We start from the raw sequence: 21464 nt of genomic DNA on the forward strand, positions 1-21464 counted from the left end.
TGTTGCTCTGCACAACCAGCCATGGGGTGGTGTTCGTGGTACACATGGAGAAGAAGCAGAGTGTCCCTCTGCAGATGGTGGCAAGGGCACCATGACAAAGGGGGCAGGGGTACAGACTACAGAGTGGGGAAATATCAGAGGCATATATACTAGATAATGTGGCAAAAGTATAGATGGGAAAGTGGACAGAGGCACATGAGAAAGGGGGCTGAGGTACAGATGGGAGATAGGCAGAGGCACACATGGAGGAAGCAAGAGACACAGGCAGCTGACATAGGTGGTAGAGGCACACATGGTGGTACTGGGGTGGGGGGGGAGGTTAGAGGCACAGCTGGGGAACCTCTGAGTGTCTCCCTCTGTGCTGCCCAGTGCCCAGGCGGTGGAAGCAGATGGGGAAGGGAGGAGCTGTAGGAGACCTGGGGGCGGGGCAACATGTTGTACACTAGTTTGTGCAGGGGCAGGGCTTGAAGTCTGAGGAGAGGGGAAACTGTAGTCCCGTACTAGATTGGTGGGGGAGGGTCACACAACCTCCATCTAAAACCCTAATCTAATGATTAGTGCCTAAGGCTGACAGAGGGGCCCGCTGGTGCTCATGATCCCAGCCCTGAGCTGCTTCTTTACTCACAATCTCAGGCAGACATCTGCTTGTGTGTGAGAAGCAGGCTGCAGCCACGATCATTAGCTCCAGCTGTACCCCTCTGATCAGCCCTGTTCTCCCGGTCTTCAGATGAATCCAGCTTCCCTTCTCCTCTCTGCTCCTCGGTCTCCCGGCTTCTCAACCCACCTGGCTGTCCTGTCCGCTTAGCTCCACCCACCTCCACCCTGTGTACTGTTATAGTCATCCCAGCCACTGAGAGTCAGCCCTAGGTGTACTGTCTCCACTGGCTGCCTGTCATTTCACACAGCCTAGCCGCGCTGCTCACCCTCGGCTGCCTGTCATGGCTTGTGGGGAAAAAAACCACACGGCAGACAGGTGGGCCTCACTTGTACATCGGCCTCCCAGTAATCTTCCCAGTAGATACAGTGGCCAGTCCATCCCTGCATTCAACTAACCTAAAGGCTCCATGCTGCCCCACGAGACTGCGGGAAGCTGACAGGCAACCCCCGCGCTGCACTCAAACACGTCTCCATTCCTTTCAAGTGGCGTCCGTCCCAGCTCATTTTGCACTTGTTGTGGAGAGCGGAGTGACGTCATGCCGTACATTTACATCTAAAAGGGCAGCATCGTGAGATGGGGGGACAGCAGCGCCAGCAGTGAAAAGGCTGGCAGCTGCTGCGTTATTATAGACGATGCTGGCTACCTTGTCGCGGCCAGAGCGCCCTCTATGCGTGCCGCCCTACTCGGCTGCGTACAGCGTGAAATTATAGGGCCGGCGATAGCTGCAGTGCGGGCGGGGGGAAAGGAGGAATCAGCACGCATAAGCAGCAGGCATGTGTGAGGGGGTGCCGGACATTAGGGGGTGCCTGTGTGCACCAGGCACCCCCCGTGTGCACGCCTATGGGCTCACGTCTCTCAGCTACAGAGTTCCAGTGCTTCCAGCATACAGTGTGTCTCTCAGCTAGAGTTCCAGTGCTTCCAGCATACAGTGTGTCTCTCAGCTACAGACTTCCAGTGCTACCAGCATACAGCGTGTCTCTCAGCTACAGAGTTCCAGTGCTTCCAGCATACAGTGTGTCTCTCAGCTACAGATTCCAGTGCTTCCAGCATACAGTGTGTCTCTCAGCTACAGAGTTCCAGTGCTTCCAGCATACAGCGTGTCTCTCAGCTCACAGATCCCAGTGCTTCCAGCATACAGCGTGTTTCTCAGCTCACAGACTACAGAGATTACAGCATACAGCGTGTCTCTCAGCTTAGTCTCCAGCTCTCATTCAGTGTTCTCCAGCATCGTTCACAAGTCATCTCTCATTCAGTGTTCTTCAGCATCGTTAACAAGTCATCTCTCATTCAGTGTTCTTCAGCATCCTTCACAAGTCATCTCTCATTCAGTGTTCTTCAGCATCATTCACAAGTCATCTCTCATTCAGTGTTCTTCAGCATCCTTCACAAGTCATCTCTCATTCAGTGTTCTTCAGCATCATTCACAAGTCATCTCTCATTCAGTGTTCTCCAGCATCGTTCACAAGTCATCCCGCACCTCTTTGTTCAGTGTTCTTCAGCATCGTTCACAAGTCATCACTCATTCTGTGTTCTTCAGCATCGTTCACAAGTCATCTCTCATTCAGTGTTCTTCAGCATTGTTCACAAGTCATCTCTCATTCAGTGTTCTTCAGCATAGTTCACAAGTCATCACTCACCTCTTCAGTGGCTTCAGCATCGTTCACTTCTTCGTTCAGTGTTCTTCAGCACTGTTCTCAAGTCATCGTTTCATTCCTCATTCAGTGCACCCAGCATCGTTCACAAAATTAAGTTATCTATTAATCCTGCATGAGGAAGACCTACATTCGGCCGTCTCTATTTCGACCCAACTATGGTTCTACTTCCCGACCATCGGAAGAATCCCAGAGTTCTCAACTCTCTCAACCCAGGTCCGTGACAGCCCTGATGTCCTAATGTCAGCAATGTGTGGGGCATAATATCGTGCAATGGGCATTACTGTGTGTGGCATAATATGGTGTCATGGGGCACTATTGTGTGGGGCATAATTAGGTGTAAGGGGCACTTAATGTTATAAGGGGCATTAAGGTGTGCAGCATAATGTGTAAGTACAGATGGAGCCATGCCAATCGTGGCTCTGTCTGTGCCTGAATGGGAGAGCATCTCTGCCCGAGGCACGCGCACGTCCGTGACGGAGATGCGCCCCATTCTCTAGAATGGGAGAGCGTCTCTGTGCACTTCGGCGGGGCTAGGCGGACGGAACGCCTAGTCACGCTGGCAGTGCATGTATGCGATGGAGCCGCACTAGATGAGTGCAGCTCCATCTGTAGCAGTTAGGTGTGTAGCAAAATGTGTAAGGGGCATTACGGTGTGTAGCATAATGTGTAAGGGGCGTTACGGTGTGTAGCATAATGTGTAAGGGGCATTACGGTGTGTGGCTCAATGTGTAAGGGACATTACAATAAGGAGATAAAAATGAAAAATAATGTAAGGGGCATAAATCTGGATTTTTTTTCCCCCTGTGGTGGCCAATGTCTGGGGGTGCAGGGTCAAAAACTGGGGTGTAAGGTAGTCTTTCCATGCAAGGCCCTTGTAGCAAGGTCCACCCCTTTTTGTGCTTGGCATGCACAAATGTTTCATTTTAAAAACGTCCACGTGGCTGATGGGCGCGTGGAAGTTTTACTGTTCGCAGTGGGAGGCAATTTGTCTAGAAATGGCCCTTATAGCGATTTCACTGTCCTTACTACTGATATTGGTTGTGTTTATTCGCTATACAAAGGAGCATTTTTTATTGCTTTAGATGGAAGAATTGTGTGTCTAGGAATTTATGATTGTATATTAAATTGATGCTTTTTTTTAAACAAATCTTTTTGTTGCTTGATTAATAATCTTTTGCGCTCCCATTGTTGAGTTTTCTCCCCATCTGCATTATTTATATTTCTTTATTTATGTCTTACCTGAAATGGACATAGAATAATGGACATACTAACAAAGAAATATGGCAGTCTGCAGTGAGCAAATCCTAAAACAAAGATGTTAAGACATTCATGGATTGCAAACAGTACGGTCTACAAAATAAAAAGTATGTTAAACTTACGTTCCTTTTAGCCAGTAAAACAAAGCACATGCAGCAGCTTACTGTGGCGAAGAATATTTTACAGTGCATTTTAAAATAAGATTTTAAATCTACCGGTAAATCTTTTTCTCGTAGTCCGTAGATGATGCTGGGACTCCGTAAGGACCATGAGGATAGACGGGCTCCGCAGGAGACATGGGCACTTTAAGAAAGACTTTAGGCTCTGGGTGTGCACTGGCTCCTCCCTCTATGCCCCTCCTCCACACCTCAGTTAGAGAAACTGTGCCCAGAGGAGACGGACAGTACAAGGAAAGGATTTTAGGTAATCCAAGGGCAAGATTCATACCAGCCACACCAATCACACCGTATAACTTGTGATATACTATCTAGTTAACAGTATGAAAAACCAACATAGCCTCGGTCCACCACCGATGAAACTATAACATAACCCTTATGTACGCAATAACTATATACAAGCCTTGCAGAAGAAGTCCGCACTTGGGACGGGCGCCCAGCATCCTCTACGGACTACGAGAAAAAGATTTACCTGTAGGTTTAAAATCTTATTTTCTCTAACGTCCTAGAGGATGCTGGGACTCCGTAAGGACCATGGGGATTATACCAAAGCTCCCAAACGGGCGGGAGAGTGCAGATGACTCTGCAGCACCGATTGAGCAAACAGGAGGTCCTCCTCAGCCAGGGTATCAAACTTACAGAACTTTGCAAAGGTGTTTGACCCCGACCAAGTAGCAGCTCGGCACAGCTGTAGTGCCGAGACCCCTCGGGCAGCCGCCCAAGAAGAGCCCACCTTCCTAGTGGAATGGGCCTTAACCGATTTTGGTAACGGCAATCCTGCCGTAGAATGCGCCTGCTGAATCGTGTTACAGATCCAGCGAGCAATAGCCTGCTTTGAAGCAGAGCCGCCAACCTTGTTGGCTGCAAACAGGACAAACAGTGCCTCTGTTTTTCTGATCCTAGCCGTTCTGGCCACGTAAATCTTCAAAGCCCTGACCACATCAAGGGACTCGGAATCCTCCAAGTCACGTGTAGCCACAGGCACGACAATAGGCTGGTTCATATGAAAGGATGAGACCACTTTAGGTAGGAATTGAGGCCCTATCCATATGAAAAACCAGATAGGGGCTTTTATGTGATAAAGCCGCTAATTCCGAAACTTGCCTAGCCGAAGCTAAGGCTAACAACATGACCACCTTCCAAGTGAGATATTTTAACTCCACCGTTTTGAGTGGTTCAAACCAATGTGACTTAAGGAAACTTAACACCACGTTAAGGTCCCAAGGCGCCACCGGAGGTACAAAAGGAGGCTGAATATGCAGTACTCCCTTCACAAACGTCTGTACTTCAGGAAGAGAGGCCAATTCCTTCTGAAAGAAAATGGATAGGGCCGAAATCTGAACCTTAATGGAGCCTAATTTTAGGCCCAAATTCACTCCAGTTTGTAGGAAGTGAAGGAGACGGCCTAGCTGGAATTCTTCCGTAGGAGCATTCCTGGCCTCACACCAAGAAACATATTTTCGCCATATTCGGTGATAATGTTTTGATGTCACGTCCTTCCTAGCCTTTATTAGTGTAGGAATGACCTCATCCGGAATGCCTTTTATTTCGCTAGCGTTTCACGGCGTTCAACCGCCATGCCGTCAAACACAGCCGCGGTAAGTCCTGGAACAGACAGGGCCCCTGTTGCAGCAGGTCCTGTCTTAGAGGAAGAGGCCACGGATCTTCTGTGAGCAACTCCTGCAGCTCCGGATACCAAGTCCTTCGTGGCCAATCTGGAACCATGAGGATTGTTCTCACTCCTCTTTGTCTTATTATTCTCAACACCTTGGGTATGAGAGGAAGAGGAGGAAATACATAGACCGACCGGTACACCCATGGTGTCACCAGGGCGTCCACAGCTACCGCCTGAGGATCTCTTGACCTGGCGCAATACCTTTTTAGCTTTTTGTTGAGACGGGACGCCATCATGTCTATTTGGGGCAGTCCCCACCGACTTGCGATCTGCTCGAAGACTTCCTGATGAAGCCCCCACTCTCCCGGATGCAGATTGTGTCTGCTGAGGAAGTCTGCTTCCCAATTGCCACTCCCGGAATGAACACTGCTGATAGTGCGCTGACATGATTCTCCACCCAGTGAAGAATCCTGGTGGCTTTCGCCATTGCCACCCTGCTCCTTGTGCCGCCTTGGCGGTTTACATGAGCCACTGCGGTGACATTGTCTGACTGAATCAGAACTGATTTGTCGCGAAGTAATGCCTCCGCTTGACGTAGGACGTTGTATATTGCCCTCAACTCCAGGATGTTGATGTGGAGACAAGTCTCTAGACTTGACCAAAGACCTTGGAAATTTCTTCCCTGTGTGACTGCTCCCCAACCTCGGAGGCTTGCGTCCGTGGTCACCCGGATCCAGTCCTGAATGCCGAACCTGCGGCCCTCTAGGAGGTGAGCACTCTGCAGCCACCACAGGAGAGATACCCTGGCTCTGGGGGACAGGGTGATACGCCGATGCATATGTAGATGTGACCCGGACCACTTGTCCAGCAGGTCCCATTGGAAGGTTCTCGCATGGAACCTGCCGAAGGGAATGGCTTCGTATGATGCCACCATTTTCCCCAGGACTCGAGTGCAGTGATGCACTGACACCTGTTTTGGCTTCAATAGGTTCCTGACCAGAGTCATGAGTTCCTGAGCTTTTTCCTTCGGAAGAAAAACCCTTTTCTGGTCTGTGTCCAGAATCAAGCCCAAGAAGGTCAGACGCGTCGTAGGAACCAGCTGCGACTTCGGGATATTGAGAATCCAGCCGTGTTGCTGTAACACCTTCAATGAAAGTGACATGCTGTCCAGTAACTTCTCCCGAGATCTCGCTTTTATGAGGAGATCGTACAAGTATGGGATAATTGTGACCCCCTCGCTTGCGCAGGAGCACCATCATTTCCGCCAGTACCTTGGTGAAAATCCTCGGGGCCGTGGAAAGCCCAAACGGCAACGTCTGAAATTGGTAATGATAATCCTGTACAGCAAATCTCAGGAACGCCTGAGGAGGTGGAAATATTGGAACATGAAGGTACGCATCCTTTATGTCTAGGGAAACCATAAAATCCCCCGCTTCCAGGCTGGCGATGACCGCTCTGAGCGACTCCATCTTGAACTTGAACTTTTTCAAGTATAGGTTCAGGGATTTTAAATTCAAAATGGGTCTGACCGAACCGTCCGGTTTCGGGACCACAAACAGGGTTGAGTAATATCCCCTCCCCTGTTGCAGTAGGGGAACCTTGACCACCACCTGTTGAAGACACAATTTTTGAATTGCATTTAACACTAACTCCCTCTCTGAGGGAGAAGCTGGCATAGCCGATTTGAAAAACCGGCGAGGGGGGACCTCTTCGAATTCCAGCCTGTATCCCTGAGAAACAATTTCTATTGCCCAGGGATCCACCTGTGAGAGAACCCAGATGTGGCTGAAAAGTCGAAGACGTGCCCCCACTGGAGCGGACTCCCTCAGGGGAGCAGGGAGCCCCAGCGTCATGCAGTGGATTTTGCAGAGGCCGGGGAGGACTTCTGTTCCTGGGAACTAGCTGTGTGCAGCTTTTTTCCTCTGCCCTTACCTCTGGCAAGAAAGGACGATCCACGTACTTTTTTGCTTTTATTCGAACGAAAGGACTGCATTTGATAATGAGGCGCTTTCTTAGGCTGTGAGGGAACATAAGGCAAGAAATTCAATTTACCTGCCGTAGCTGTGGAGACGAGGTCCGAGAGGCCTTCTCCAAATAACTCCTCACCTTTGTAAGGCAAAAACTCCATATGCCTCTTCGAGTCTGCATCCCCCGTCCACTGTCGGGTCCATAAGACTCGGCTAGCGGAAACAGACATAGCGTTTATTCTGGAACTTAGTAAACAAACATCTCTTTGAGCATCCCTCATATATAATACAGCATCTTTTATATGCCCTAGGTCATTAAAATGGAATCCTTATCTAGGGTCTCAATCTCCGCTGATAAGGAATCAGTCCATGCAGCCACAGCACTACAAACCCAGGCCGACGCCATTGCCGGTCTAAGTATTGTACCAGAATGTGTGTAAATGGACTTCATGGTAACCTCCTGCTTGCGATCAGCAGCATCCTTGAGGGTAGCCGTATCTTGGGATGGCAGCGCTATCTTTTTTGATAAGTGTGTCAATGCCTTGTCCACCTTAGGAGAGGATTCCCATCGTATCCTATCCTTTTGCGGGAAAGGATACGCCATAAGAATCCTTTTGGGAACCTGCAGTCTCTTGTCTGGGGTTTCCCAAGCCTTTTCACATAATTCGTTCAGCTCATACGAGGATGGAAAGGTGACCTCAGGATTTTTCTCTTTATACATGTGTACCCTTGTGTCAGGGACAGGGGGTTCCTCTGTGATATGCAAAACCTCTTTTATTGCAATAATCGTATATCGAATACCCTTAGCCACTTTTGGCTGTAATTTTGCATCATCGTAGTCGACACTGGAGTCTGAATCCGTTTCGGTATCTGTGTCAACTATTTGGGATAGTGTGCGCTTCTGAGACCCCAAAGGACTCGGCGACATTGGGACAGGCATGGTTTGACTTCCTGACTGTTCCTTAGCCTCAGCTTTGTCTAATCTTTTGTGCAATAAATTCACATTAGCACTTAAGACATTCCACATATCCATCCAGTCAGGTGTCGGCGCTGCCGACGGAGACCTTGCATTCATACACTCCCCCTCCTCCTTAGGTGAGCCTTCAACCTCATACATGTCGACACACGCGTACAGACACACCCCACACACACAGGGAAGCTCTTTTCTGAAGACAGGTTCCCCACCAGGCCCTTTGGAGAGACAGAGAGAGAGTATGCCAGCACACACCCCAGCGCTATATGACCCAGGAAAAAACACAGAATGTTTTACCCAGTAGCGCTGTTAAAACTTTATACATGCCAATTATGTGCCCCCCTTGAAAAACCCACTGTCACCGTCAGTAAGCAGGGGAGAGTCCGGGGAGCTTCCTCTCAGCGCTGTGCTGTGGAGAAAATGGCGCTGGTGAGTGCTGAGGAAGAAGCCCCGCCCCCTCGGCGGCAGGCTTCTGTCCCGCTCAAAATCTATCAAAACATGGCGGGGACTCATTATATACATGTACAGTGCCCAACTGTACATGTATATATATATGCTTTTGCCATAGGAGAGGTTTATACTGCTGCCCAGGGCGCCCCCCCTGCGCCCTGCACCCTTACAGTGACCGGAGTGTGTGAGGTGAACGGGAGCAATGGCGCACAGCTTCACCGCTGTGTGTTACCTCTATGAAGATCAGACATCTTCTGCCGCCTCTGAAGTCTTCTTTCTTCTCATACTCACCCGGCTTCTATCTTCTGGCTCTGCGAGGAGGACGGCGGCGCGGCTCTGGGACGGACGGCGAGGATGAAACCTGCGTACCAATCCCTCTGGAGCTAATGGTGTCCAGTAGCCTAAGAAACAGGACCTTGAAACTCAGAGAAGTAGGGCTATTTCTCTCTCCTCAGTCCCTCGATGCAGGGAGTCTGTTGCCAGCAGGCTCCCTGAAAATAAAAAACCTAACCAGAATACTTTCTTACAGGAAACTCAGGAGAGCTCCCTGCAGCGCACCCATCTCCTCTGGACACAGTATCAAACTGAGGTCTGGAGGAGGGGCATAGAGGGAGGAGCCAGTGCACACCCAGAGCCTAAAGTCTTTCTTAAAGTGCCCATGTCTCCTGCGGAGCCCGTCTATCCCCATGGTCCTTACGGAGTCCCAGCATCCTCTAGGACAGGGATGGGGAACCTTCGGCCCTCCAGCTGTTGTTGAACTACACATCCCAGCATGCCTTGCTACAGTTTTGCTATTTGGCCATGCTAAAGCTGTTGCAGGGCATGCTGGGATGTGTAGTTCAACAATAGCTGGAGGGCCGAAGGTTCCCCATCCCTGCTCTAGGACGTTAGAGAAAATAATTATACCCTCTCTAATGCTACATGATTAGAATGCAGGAATAACCACATGCAGATGAATGTGCAATATCCAGTGATTAATATAATGTTAGTGTATTCATATTTACACCTGTTCTGAGAAATTAATCACAAAACACACATTTATCACTTAATATGAAAATGTGGTGATTAAAGTACTTCTCCACTGGGAGAGCTCGTTTGTTTAAGTTGAAGCAAAATAAATAATTGGCATTCATAAATTAGAGATGAAAAGTGTTCTGCTGCTGTATCCAAATATGAAGTAATAATCTGTTAGGATCTCCTGCTCTGTGCTGCCACGTCACCATGGCAACCGGGAGGCAAGTGTTAGCGAAGTAACCTGAGCGCAGCTGATACTCCGGTCCGGGTTTTTACTGTGTAGTGGTTACAGGCTCTGTGCACGGCAGGGAATCCGGCGCTGGTTTTGTGCTCACAGTCTGTGAGGTCTGAGTGGGGCGTGGACAGCACCTGCTATATAAACCATCCTCTCAGGCTAGGCAAATGCTGCTGAATCTTTGTTTGTTAGTCAGTTCCAGAGAGTTAGCTAGTACTGTGTGACTTTGTATTTACTTGTTGCTTACTGCGAATAGGCCTTGGGATTCGGTACTTCATTCTGCCAATCCGGACCTAGCAGTAAGACTGGAGTCAGTTGTTTGACCTGCTGGGGTTCTTTTGCTATTCTGTGAACCCAGCAGGTTTGCGGCTGTACTCTCAGACCTGCTTGCTTAATCCTCCCTCACTGTGCAGGGCGTCCAGGTGTCAGTTTAGTGGCAGTAAGTTGAACCTGTGCCCTGCAAGTGGGGGTTAGGATTGTGGATACTCTCCTTGTGTCTATATTTCTATCTTTGACCAAGGAGTTTATTCCCACACCCGTTGGTAACCCTTTGGGGTTTTTTCTGTTGCTCTTAGCATTCCTGACACTAGGGAGACACCCAATTCCTGAGCCTTTGGGCTTCTCCGTTCACTTTGTGTTTATTAGTTATTCCATCACCTCCTGTGTATGTTATGTTATACTGTCTGTGAGTTCGTTTGCTTCGCTTCCCTCTCTGTTCATACACCGGTATACTCCTGTTAGCACTGGTGTGTGTAACATATTCAGCAGCCCTACTCCTGTTGAAATTTTGTGGGAATATGGAGCATACCCCTCAAAATACTTTGCAACAGGTAGTCGATCAGGTGCAAGTCCTGACTCGACAATTTAATGAGATGTCCATTAAAATGAACACCCCGCAGGCCGCTAGCGGAGCTCCCGCAGCAGCAGCGGCAAGTTCAGGGGTTAAGGAGCCGAAAGTAAATCTCCCGGATCGTTTTTCTGGAGATCGCTCGCAGTTCTTTTGTTTCAAGGAGAGCTGTAAGCTATATTTCAGGCTTAGGCCCCAGTCTTCTGGGTAGGAGATTCAGCGGGTGGGCATGGTGATTTCCTTGCTACAAGGAGACCCACAGGTCTGGGCATATGGGTTACAGCCTGACTGTCCGTCGCTTAAAAGTGTTGATGCTTTTTTTACGGCACTGGGCATTTTGTATGATGACCCTGACAAGATGGCTTCAGCCGAGGCTAAGATTACGGTTCTTAATCAAGGGCGACGGCCAGCTGAGGTTTATAGTACGGAGTTTCGGAGGTTGGCTCATGATACCCAGTGGAATGACCTAGCCCTGAGAAACCAGTACCGAAGGAGCCTTTCTGACCAGATAATGGACCAACTGGTACAATATCCCTCGCCTGATAGCTTAGATCAGCTCATGCAGTTATCCATCCGGGTGGATAGACGGCTGAGAGAGCGTAGGCTTGAAAGAGAGACCGCAGTTTCCTTTTTTCCCAAGGGAACCTCAGACTCTGAGGAACATTCCGAGGAGCCTATGCAGATTGGGGCTACCCGCCTCTCCTCGCGTGAGAAGACGCGGAGGAGACAGCAGGGTTTGTGTTTGTACTGTGGGAATAAAGGTCATGTTGTAGTACAGGTTGAGTATCCCATATCCAAATATTCCGAAATACGGAATATTCCGAAATACGGACTTTTTTGAGTGAGAGTGAGATAGTGAAACCTTTGTTTTCTGATGGCTCAATGTACACAAACTTTGTTTAATACACAAAGTTATTAAAAATATTGTATTAAATGACCTTCAGGCTGTGTGTATAAGGTGTATATGAAACATAAATGAACTGTGTGAATGCAGACACACTTTGTTTAATGCACAAAGTTATAAAAAATATTGGCTAAAATGACCTTCAGGCTGTGTGTATAAGATGTATATGTAACATAAATGCATCCTGTGCTTAGATTTAGGTCCCATCACCATGATATCTCATTCTGGTATGCAATTATTCCAAAATACGGAAAAATCCCATATCCAAAATACCTCTGGTCCCAAGCATTTTGGATAAGGGAGACTCAACCTGTATCATGCCCAGAAAAAAACGGAAAACTTCAGGGCCTGGGGGTGATGGGAAATATCCTGTCAGGCCAGAAGTCAGAATTTCCCAAAAAGACTTTTCTCATTCCGGTGACTTTGGAGATCCTCGGTCAAACTGTCAAGACTGAGGCCTTTGTTGACAGTGGGGCCGATGGGGTTTTCATGGACCGTCAATTCGCCCTGGAACACTCTGTTCCCTCACTACCTTTGGCATCAGAGATTGAGATATGTGGGTTAAACGGGGAACCATTGTCCCAGGGTAAAATTACCTCCTGCACCAGCCAAATTCCTTTGTTTATTGGAGCCACACACTCTGAAAAAATTGTCTTTTTATGTGACTGTCTGTTCTTTTGCCCCATTGGTTTTGGGGTTACCCTGGTTAAGGGCCCATAACCCTCAATTTGACTGGGTCTCTGGGGAGATTCTTAGTTGGGATAGTGATTGTTTCAGGAGTTGCTTGAGCCTTCCAGTCAGGCTCTCGCAGCTAAGTTTGCCAGGATTGCCAGGATGTTATGCAGATTTTGCGGATGTGTTCTCCAAAAAAGTTGCGGAGGTACTACCTCCCCATCGCCCCTATGACTGTGGCATTGATTTGTTGCCGGATGCTAAGCTTCCCAAGAGCAGGTTGTACTCCCTGTCACGTCCTGAGACTCAGGCTATGGCAGAGTACATTCAGGAGAACTTGGCTAAGGGATTTATCAGACCCTCACAGTCCCCAGTTGGGTCGGGGTTCTTCTTCGTGGGTAAAAAGGACGGTTCGTTGCGACCCTGCATCGACTTCAGGGAATTGAACCGTATAACGATTAAAAACTCGTACCCACTGCCTCTCATTTCGGTTTTGTTTGACCAGCTTCAGTTCGTACCGCCACCATTTTTTCTAAGATTGACCTACGCGGTGCTTACAATCTAATCCGAATAAGAGAGGGGGATGAATGGAAGACTGCCTTTAATACCCACTCAGGGCATTATGAATATTTGGTGATGCCTTTTGGGCTCTCTAATGCCCCGGCAGTCTTCCAGGAATTCATGAACGATGTGCTCAGGGAATATTTGGATAGATTCTTAGTTGTTTATCTAGATGACATCCTAATCTTCTCTCATTCCCTGGAGGAACATTGGAAGCATGTACGCTTAGTCCTCATGAAACTCAGAGACCACCAGCTTGGGGCGAAGCTGGAGAAGTGCGAGTTTGAAGTCCAGCAAATCGCATTTCTAGGGTATATTATCTCCTCAGAAGGTTTCCAAATGGAGGGTTCTAAGGTACAGGCAGTCATGGATTGGGTGCAGCCCACTAGTTTGAAGGCGCTTCAGCGTTTTCTGGGCTTTGCGAATTTTTATAGACGGTTTATCGCTGGATTTTCGTCTATAGTGGCCCCCTTGGTGGCACTCACTAAGAAAGGGGCGGATGTTGCTCACTGGTCTTGTGAGGCCAAAGCGGCCTTTGCCGTCTCAAAAGGGCATTTGTCTCGGCCAAGGTGCTGCGACACCCAGATCCAGAGCGTCCTTTTGTGGTAGAAGTGGATGCCTCTGAGATAGGTATTGGGGCAGTGCTCTCTCAGATGGGGGTGTCTGATAATCGCCTTCATCCCTGTGCTTACTTTTCCCGTAAACTTTCGTCTGCCGAGATGAATTATGATGTGGGTAACCGGGAATTGTTGGCTATAAAGGATGCACTCGGAGAGTGGAGACACTGGCTTGAGGGGGCTAAGTTTGTGGTCTCAATTCTCACCGACCATAAGAATCTGGCATATTTAGAGTCAGCGAAGCGGCTCAATGCCAGGCAGGCACGATGGGCTTTGTTTTTTGCTCGCTTTAATTTTTTGATAACATATCGCCCTGGGTCAAAAAACATCAAGGCTGATGCGCTCTCGCTGAGTTTTGCTCCAGTTCAAGAGACCACCAAGGAGCCATTGCCCATTGTGTCCCCATCATGTATTAAAGTGGGCATTACCCAGGACCTCTTGTCATTAGTCCTTAGAGCACAGGAGCAGGCTCCTCCAGACCTTCCGGTAGGTCTCTTGTTTGTGCCTCCTAGGTTAAGACAGCGAGTGTTCCTGGAATTCCATGCCAAGAGGTCGGCAGGGCATCCGGGTATTGCCAGAACTCGGGAGTTGCTGTCTAGGGCGGTGTGGTGGCCCTCGGTGGCTAGGGATGTGGATCAGTGGGTTCGGGCATGTGACGTTTGTGCCCGAAATAAAACTCCTAGAGGGGTTCCTGTCGGCCCATTACATCCACTCTCTATTCCGTCTAAGCCATGGACCCACATTTCCATGGATTTTGTGGTGGACTTGCTCAAATCCTCGGGGATGACAGCCATTTGGGTTGTCGTTGACAGGTTTTCGAAGATGGCGCATTTCGTTCCACTGGTTGGGTTGCCATCGGCCATACGCCTGTCTGAGTTATTTATGCAGCATGTTGTGCGCCTCCACGGGTTGCCACTTGATGTGGTCTCTGACCGTGGATCCCAGTTTGTGGCTAAATTCTGGAGGGCATTTTGTTCTGATCTCCAGATTTCTGTGAGCTTGTCGTCAGGCTACCATCCACAGTCTAATGGGCAGACTGAGAGGGTGAACCAGTCCTTGGAGCAGTTCCTCAGGTGTTATGTCTCCAAGTGTCATACTGACTGGGTTGCTCATGTCCATGGCGGAGTTTGCCTATAACAACGCGGCTCACTCTGCTACAGGGATCTCTCCCTTCCTTTGTGTGTATGGGCATCATCCTAAGGCCAATTCTTTTGACCCCCTGGATTCCACGCCTGGTGGTTCCTCTGTTGTTTCGGTCCTTAGGGGTATTTGGAGGAAAGTGAAGAAAGCCCTTGTGTCTGTGTCATTAGTGACCAAAAGGGTTTTTGATAAGCGGAGTAGACCCTGCAGCTTCAAATTAGGAGACTTCGTCTGGTTGTCCACCAAGAATTTGAAGTTGAGACAGCCATCTCATAAGTTAGGCCCCCGGTTCATCGGCCCTTATAAGATCACCAGGGTTATCAATCCGGTGGCATTTCAGTTAGATCTGCCCCGTTCATTGGGTATCAATAAAACATTTCATTGTTCCCTTTTAAAACTGGCGGTTAGTAATCCTTCTTCCAGTGGAAGACCTTCTCCTCTTATGATACGGGGTCAGAGGGAGTTTGTGGTTGAAAGGGTTCTTGACTCCAAGATGGTTCGGGGTCGGCTGTCATTTTTGGTGCACTGGAAGGGGTATGGCCGGGAGGAGCAGTCGTGGGTGCGCAGTTGTGATCTTCATGCCCCCAGACTGATACGCTCTTTCTTCTCGCAGTTCCCCGATAAACCCGGTGGTAGGGGTTCTTTGACCCCTCGTCAGAGGGGGGGTACTGTTAGGATCTCCTGCTCTGTGCTGCCACGTCGCCATGGCAACCGGGAGGCAAGTGTTAGCGAAGTAACCTGAGCGCAGCTGATACTCCGGTCCGGGTTTTTACTGTGTAGTGGTTACAGGCTCTGTGCACGGCAGGGAATCCGGCGCTGGTTTTGTGCTCACAGTCTGTGAGGTCTGAGTGGGGCGTGGACAGCACCTGCTATATAAACCATCCTCTCAGGCTAGGCAAATGCTGCTGAATCTTTGTTTGTTAGTCAGTTCCAGAGAGTTAGCTAGTACTGTGTGACTTTGTATTTACTTGTTGCTTACTGCGAATAGGCCTTGGGATTCGGTACTTCATTCTGCCAATCCGGACCTAGCAGTAAGACTGGAGTCAGTTGTTTGACCTGCTGGGGTTCTTTTGCTATTCTGTGAACCCAGCAGGTTTGCGGCTGTACTATCAGACCTGCTTGCTTAATCCTCCCTCACTGTGCAGGGCGTCCAGGTGTCAGTTTAGTGGCAGTAAGCTGAACCTGTGCCCTGCAAGTGGGGGTTAGGATTGTGGATACTCTCCTTGTGTCTATATTTCTATCTCTGACCAAGGAGTTTATTCCCACACCCGTTGGTAACCCTTTGGGGTTTTTTCTGTTGCTCATAGCAACATCATTTCAGGTGCTCCACATGTTAAATCACTACACCTCGCTTCATTGTCCGCTCTATTCCATCTGAGCATTCCTGACACTAGGGAGACACCCAATTCCTGAGCCTTTGGGCTTCTCCGTTCACTTTGTGTTTATTAGTTATTCCATCACCTCCTGTGTATGTTATGTTATACTGTCTGTGAGTTCGTTTGCTTCGCTTCCCTCTCTGTTCATACACCGGTATACTCCTGTTAGCACTGGTGTGTGTAACATAATCCTCTTCATCTCCGCGTTACACAGCATGTGCTCCAGGCAAATGGGGTACGGTCATTAGGTCGTCCACACTTCGGTCAACAGTCATTAGGTCGACATGCATTAGGTCGACATGGTCAATAGTTTGACATGGTCACTAGGTCAACATGTACTAGGTCGACATGGGGAAAAATCGACATGAGTTTTTCAAATTTTTGTAATTTTTTGAACTTTTTCATACTTTACTATCCACGTGAACTACGATTGGGAATAGTAACCTTGCCCAAAACAAGGCGAGCGAAGCGAGCCATGCGGGGGGACACGGTGTACTAATTGGGGTTCCCCGTCACTTTGCAAAGAAAACGACACCAAAAAAAGTAAATTAACTCATGTTGACCTTTTTCCACGTCGACCTCGTTTATGTCGACCTAATGACCATGTCAACCTAGAGACCATGTCGACGTAATGCATGTTGACCAATAGTGGTCGACCTAATGACTCATACCCTGGCAAATTGTAACTTCTGGCTCTCATACATTAAGCAAGGCGTTATCGGGGTATGTTATATGCAGATTATGGTTCTGATTCAGAGGTGGTTGTGGTAGCAGCTGCGATCGCATGTAATGTCGCAGGCAATGGTCTATCAACTGACACACCCAGGGTCTGAGGTGCTCAGTGTCGGACTAAGGCATGAAGGGCCCACCGGGGTAATGCAGTGGTAGGGGCACATGTTTAGAGGTGTAGCCAGTCTTCAGAGGAGGCGTGGCAGCCAAATAGGCATAGCAAAGCATTAGAGAGTGCATGGTCTGGGCCCCTTGATAAATATATATAGAAAATACAACTAGTGCATGCATGATAATGTATCAGATTAATACCAGCAATGCACTGTACAGAAGGGAAGCTGTCAATTTACCTACAATCAAAATCCCGACAATCAAAATACCGAAAACCATTAACCGATGGGGGCTGTTGAGGGGGCGGGATTCATCATAAGATCTGATTCTGAGTTGGAGGCAGTTGCAGCCTCCCTTCTGTCTTTTGCTGCAGTTATGTCTGTGAGATTATGCTAATGACGCTACAGTGCCCTTCCCTGGTGTACATCTGTGCATCTAAATATGCAAGGACAGATCTGATCGCAGCATTAAATTTGTTAGCGAATGGGCAAAACCACGTGCACTGCAGGGGGGGGCAGATATATCATGTGCAGAGAGAGTTAGATTTGGGTTATTTTGTTTTCTGTGCAGGGTAAATATTGACTGCTTTATTTTTACACTGCAATTTAGATTTCAGTTTGAAGACACCCCACCCAAATCTAACTCTCTCTGCACATGTTACATCTGCCCTCCCCCCACCCCCCACACACACATACACACCCCCTGTAGTGCACATGGTTTTGCCCATTAGCTAACACATTTTCTGAAGCGATCAGGTCTGAATTAGGCCCCGAGGATGCTGGGGTCCACATTAGTACCATGGGTTATAGACGGGTCCACTAGGAGCCACTGGCACTTTAAGGGTTTGAGAGTGTTGGCTAACTCCTCCCTCTATACCCCTCCTACCAGACTCAGTTTAGAAAATGTGCCCGGAGGAGCCAGTCACAGCTAGGGGAGCTCCCCAGAGTTTCTCTAGTAAAAGTTTTTTTTTTTTTAGTTTATTATTTTACAGGGAGGCTGCTGGCAATAGCCTCTCTGCTTCGTGGGACTACGGAGGGGAGTAGTGTACGGCCTGCGGGGTCTGAGCCACTATCTCTGCTGACTGGACACTGAGCTCCTGAGGGTGATGATCGTTAGCCGCCCCAGGCAACCCCTCACTCCCGCAGCACGCCGCCACCCCCTTACAGAGCCAGGCAAGTGGGGAGCCGGTGTGAAGATGGTGGCTACAGGGTAGGGAGCGCAGTATTAACTGCTCTCCGGGGCTCAGCGGTACATAGTGCGGCACTGTGAGGGACTCCCTGAGCCAGCGACTACACCCTACACTGGTCAGAAAGCCTGTCAGGGTCCCCGAATCGCTGCCAGCAGAAATCCTCAGGCCAGTACAATATAATGAAGAGCGGGAAGCAGCACCATGTTTGGGGAGCGGAGACTCTCCCCAGAGCAGACCCAGCAGCATTCAGCGCCATTTTCCTGACTGCAGTTCCTGTACAGCAGACACTGACAGGGAGAGCTGTCCCTCCAAGCAATTCCAGCTATCCTGTGCGGTACCAGGGGGTTGTAGAAGGGGGAGGGGGGAGGCTGTGTAAAGTCTGTGTAGTCTATTAAGTCACACAGATAGCACTGGTAGTATTAATACTTCTGCCTCTGAAAGCGCTGTGTGTGGGTTGGCTCCAATCTCTGTGTCCCTCTGTGGCCTACTTGGGGGGAAACTGTGTCTGACGTTTCCGTGTGTGTGTCTGTGGGTGTTATCTCCCATAGCCATGTCTAGGGACTCTGTGTCATATGCTGCAGAAGATGTTTCCTCTCAGGAGGGATCCATTCCATGTACACAGGATTGTAATGTTTTATCTCAGATCCCTATTGTGGAGCCTGAGTGGTTAACCTCTGTCAAAGGAATGATCTCTCAGATCTCTACTAGGGTAGCTAATACTGAGACTGAAACTAAGGTGTTGAATTCTATGGCAGTTTGGTCAGGCTCTGTTTCTATTTCTGCAAAATCCCCTAGCATGTTCCCACAGAAACGTGCACTTGCCCAAATTATGCAAGATGACACAGATACCGACTCTGACACGGCAGACGGTGATGGGGATGCGCTGAGGGGGGTGGCTTCCCTTGCTAAGGGGGTGCAGCTCATGATTGAGGCCATTAGAGATGTGTTAAATTATAGAGATGAGCGCCGGAAATTTTTCGGGTTTTGTGTTTTGGTTTTGGGTTCGGTTCCGCGGCCGTGTTTTGGGTTCGACCGCGTTTTGGCAAAACCTCACCGAATTTTTTTTGTCGGATTCGGGTGTGTTTTGGATTCGGGTGTTTTTTTCAAAAAACCCTAAAAAACAGCTTAAATCATAGAATTTGGGGGTAATTTTGATCCCAAAGTATTATTAACCTCAAAAAACATAATTTACACTCATTTTCAGCCTATTCTGAACACATCACACCTCACAATATTATTTTTAGTCCTAAAATTTGCACCGAGGTCGCTGTGTGAGTAAGATAAGCGACCCTAGTGGCCGACACAAACACCGGGCCCATCTAGGAGTGGCACTGCAGTGTCACGCAGGATGTCCCTTCCAAAAAACCCTCCCCAAACAGCACATGACGCAAAGAAAAAAAGAGGCGCAATGAGGTAGCTGTGTGAGTAAGATTAGCGACCCTAGTGGCCGACACAAACACCGGGCCCATCTAGGAGTGGCACTGCAGTGTCACGCAGGATGTCCCTTCCAAAAAACCCTCCCCAAACAGCACATGACGCAAAGAAAAAAAGAGGCGCAATGAGGTAGCTGACTGTGTGAGAAAGATAAGCGACCCTAGTGGCCGACACAAACACCGGGCCCATCTAGGAGTGGCACTGCAGTGTCACGCAGGATGTCCCTTCCAAAAAACCCTCCCCAAACAGCACATGACGCAAAGAAAAAAAGAAGCGCAATGAGGTAGCTGACTGTGTGAGAAAGATAAGCGACCCTAGTGGCCGACACAAACACCGGGCCCATCTAGGAGTGGCACTGCAGTGTCACGCAGGATGTCCCTTCCAAAAAACCCTCCCCAAACAGCACATGACGCAAAGAAAAAAAGAGGCGCAATGAGGTAGCTGACTGTGTGAGAAAGATAAGCGACCCTAGTGGCCGACACAAACACCGGGCCCATCTAGGAGTGGCACTGCAGTGTCACGCAGGATGTCCCTTCCAAAAAACCCTCCCCAAACAGCACATGACGCAAAGAAAAAAAGAGGCGCAATGAGGTAGCTGTGTGAGAAAGATAAGCGACCCTAGTGGCCGACACAAACACCGGGCCCATCTAGGAGTGGCACTGCAGTGTCACGCAGGATGTCCCTTCCAAAAAACCCTCCCCAAACAGCACATGACGCAAAGAAAAAAAGAGGCGCAATGAGGTAGCTGTGTGAGTAAGATTAGCGACCCTAGTGGCCGACACAAACACCGGGCCCATCTAGGAGTGGCACTGCAGTGTCACGCAGGATGGCCCTTCCAAAAAACCCTCCCCAAACAGCACATGACGCAAAGAAAAAAAGAGGCGCAATGAGGTAGCTGACTGTGTGAGTAAGATTAGCGACCCTAGTGGCCGACACAAACACCGGGCACATCTAGGAGTGGCACTGCAGTGTCACGCAGGATGTCCCTTCCAAAAAACCCTCCCCAAACAGCACATGACGCAAAGAAAAAAAGAGGCGCAATGAGGTAGCTGTGTGAGTAAGATTAGCGACCCTAGTGGCCGACACAAACACCGGGCCCATCTAGGAGTGGCACTGCAGTGTCACGCAGGATGTCCCTTCCAAAAAACCCTCCCCAATCAGCACATGATGCAAAGAAAAAGAAAAGAAAAAAGAGGTGCAAGATGGAATTATCCTTGGGCCCTCCCACCCACCCTTATGTTGTATAAACAAAACAGGACATGCACACTTTAACCAACCCATCATTTCAGTGACAGGGTCTGCCACACGACTGTGACTGATATGACGGGTTGGTTTGGACCCCCCCCAAAAAAGAAGCAATTAATCTCTCCTTGCACAAACTGGCTCTACAGAGGCAAGATGTCCACCTCATCTTCACCCTCCGATATATCACCGTGTACATCCCCCTCCTCACAGATTATCAATTCGTCCCCACTGGAATCCACCATCTCAGCTCCCTGTGTACTTTGTGGAGGCAATTGCTGCTGGTCAATGTCTCCGCGGAGGAATTGATTATAATTCATTTTAATGAACATCATCTTCTCCACATTTTCTGGATGTAACCTCGTACGCCGATTGCTGACAAGGTGAGCGGCGGCACTAAACACTCTTTCGGAGTACACACTTGTGGGAGGGCAACTTAGGTAGAATAAAGCCAGTTTGTGCAAGGGCCTCCAAATTGCCTCTTTTTCCTGCCAGTATAAGTACGGACTGTGTGACGTGCCTACTTGGATGCGGTCACTCATATAATCCTCCACCATTCTATCAATGTTGAGAGAATCATATGCAGTGACAGTAGACGACATGTCCGTAATCGTTGTCAGGTCCTTCAGTCCGGACCAGATG

At 48.9% G+C, this 21464-nt stretch overlaps 1 protein-coding gene across 2 annotated transcripts in view; it reads left to right on the forward strand.

The window, feature by feature from the left end:
• Positions 1–1242: 1242 nt before the first annotated feature.
• The window catches only part of LRRCC1 (leucine rich repeat and coiled-coil centrosomal protein 1), a 267597-nt gene continuing 247375 nt past the window's right edge, over positions 1243–21464 (forward strand). For both annotated transcript variants that reach the window (XM_063924032.1, XM_063924034.1), the window contains exon 1: positions 1243–2526. The gene's annotated coding sequence lies outside the window, so the exon portion shown is untranslated. The remainder of the gene's footprint in view (positions 2527–21464) is intronic.

Source organism: Pseudophryne corroboree, chromosome 5 (genome assembly GCF_028390025.1).
Source record: "Pseudophryne corroboree isolate aPseCor3 chromosome 5, aPseCor3.hap2, whole genome shotgun sequence".
Taxonomy (NCBI): domain Eukaryota; kingdom Metazoa; phylum Chordata; class Amphibia; order Anura; family Myobatrachidae; genus Pseudophryne; species Pseudophryne corroboree.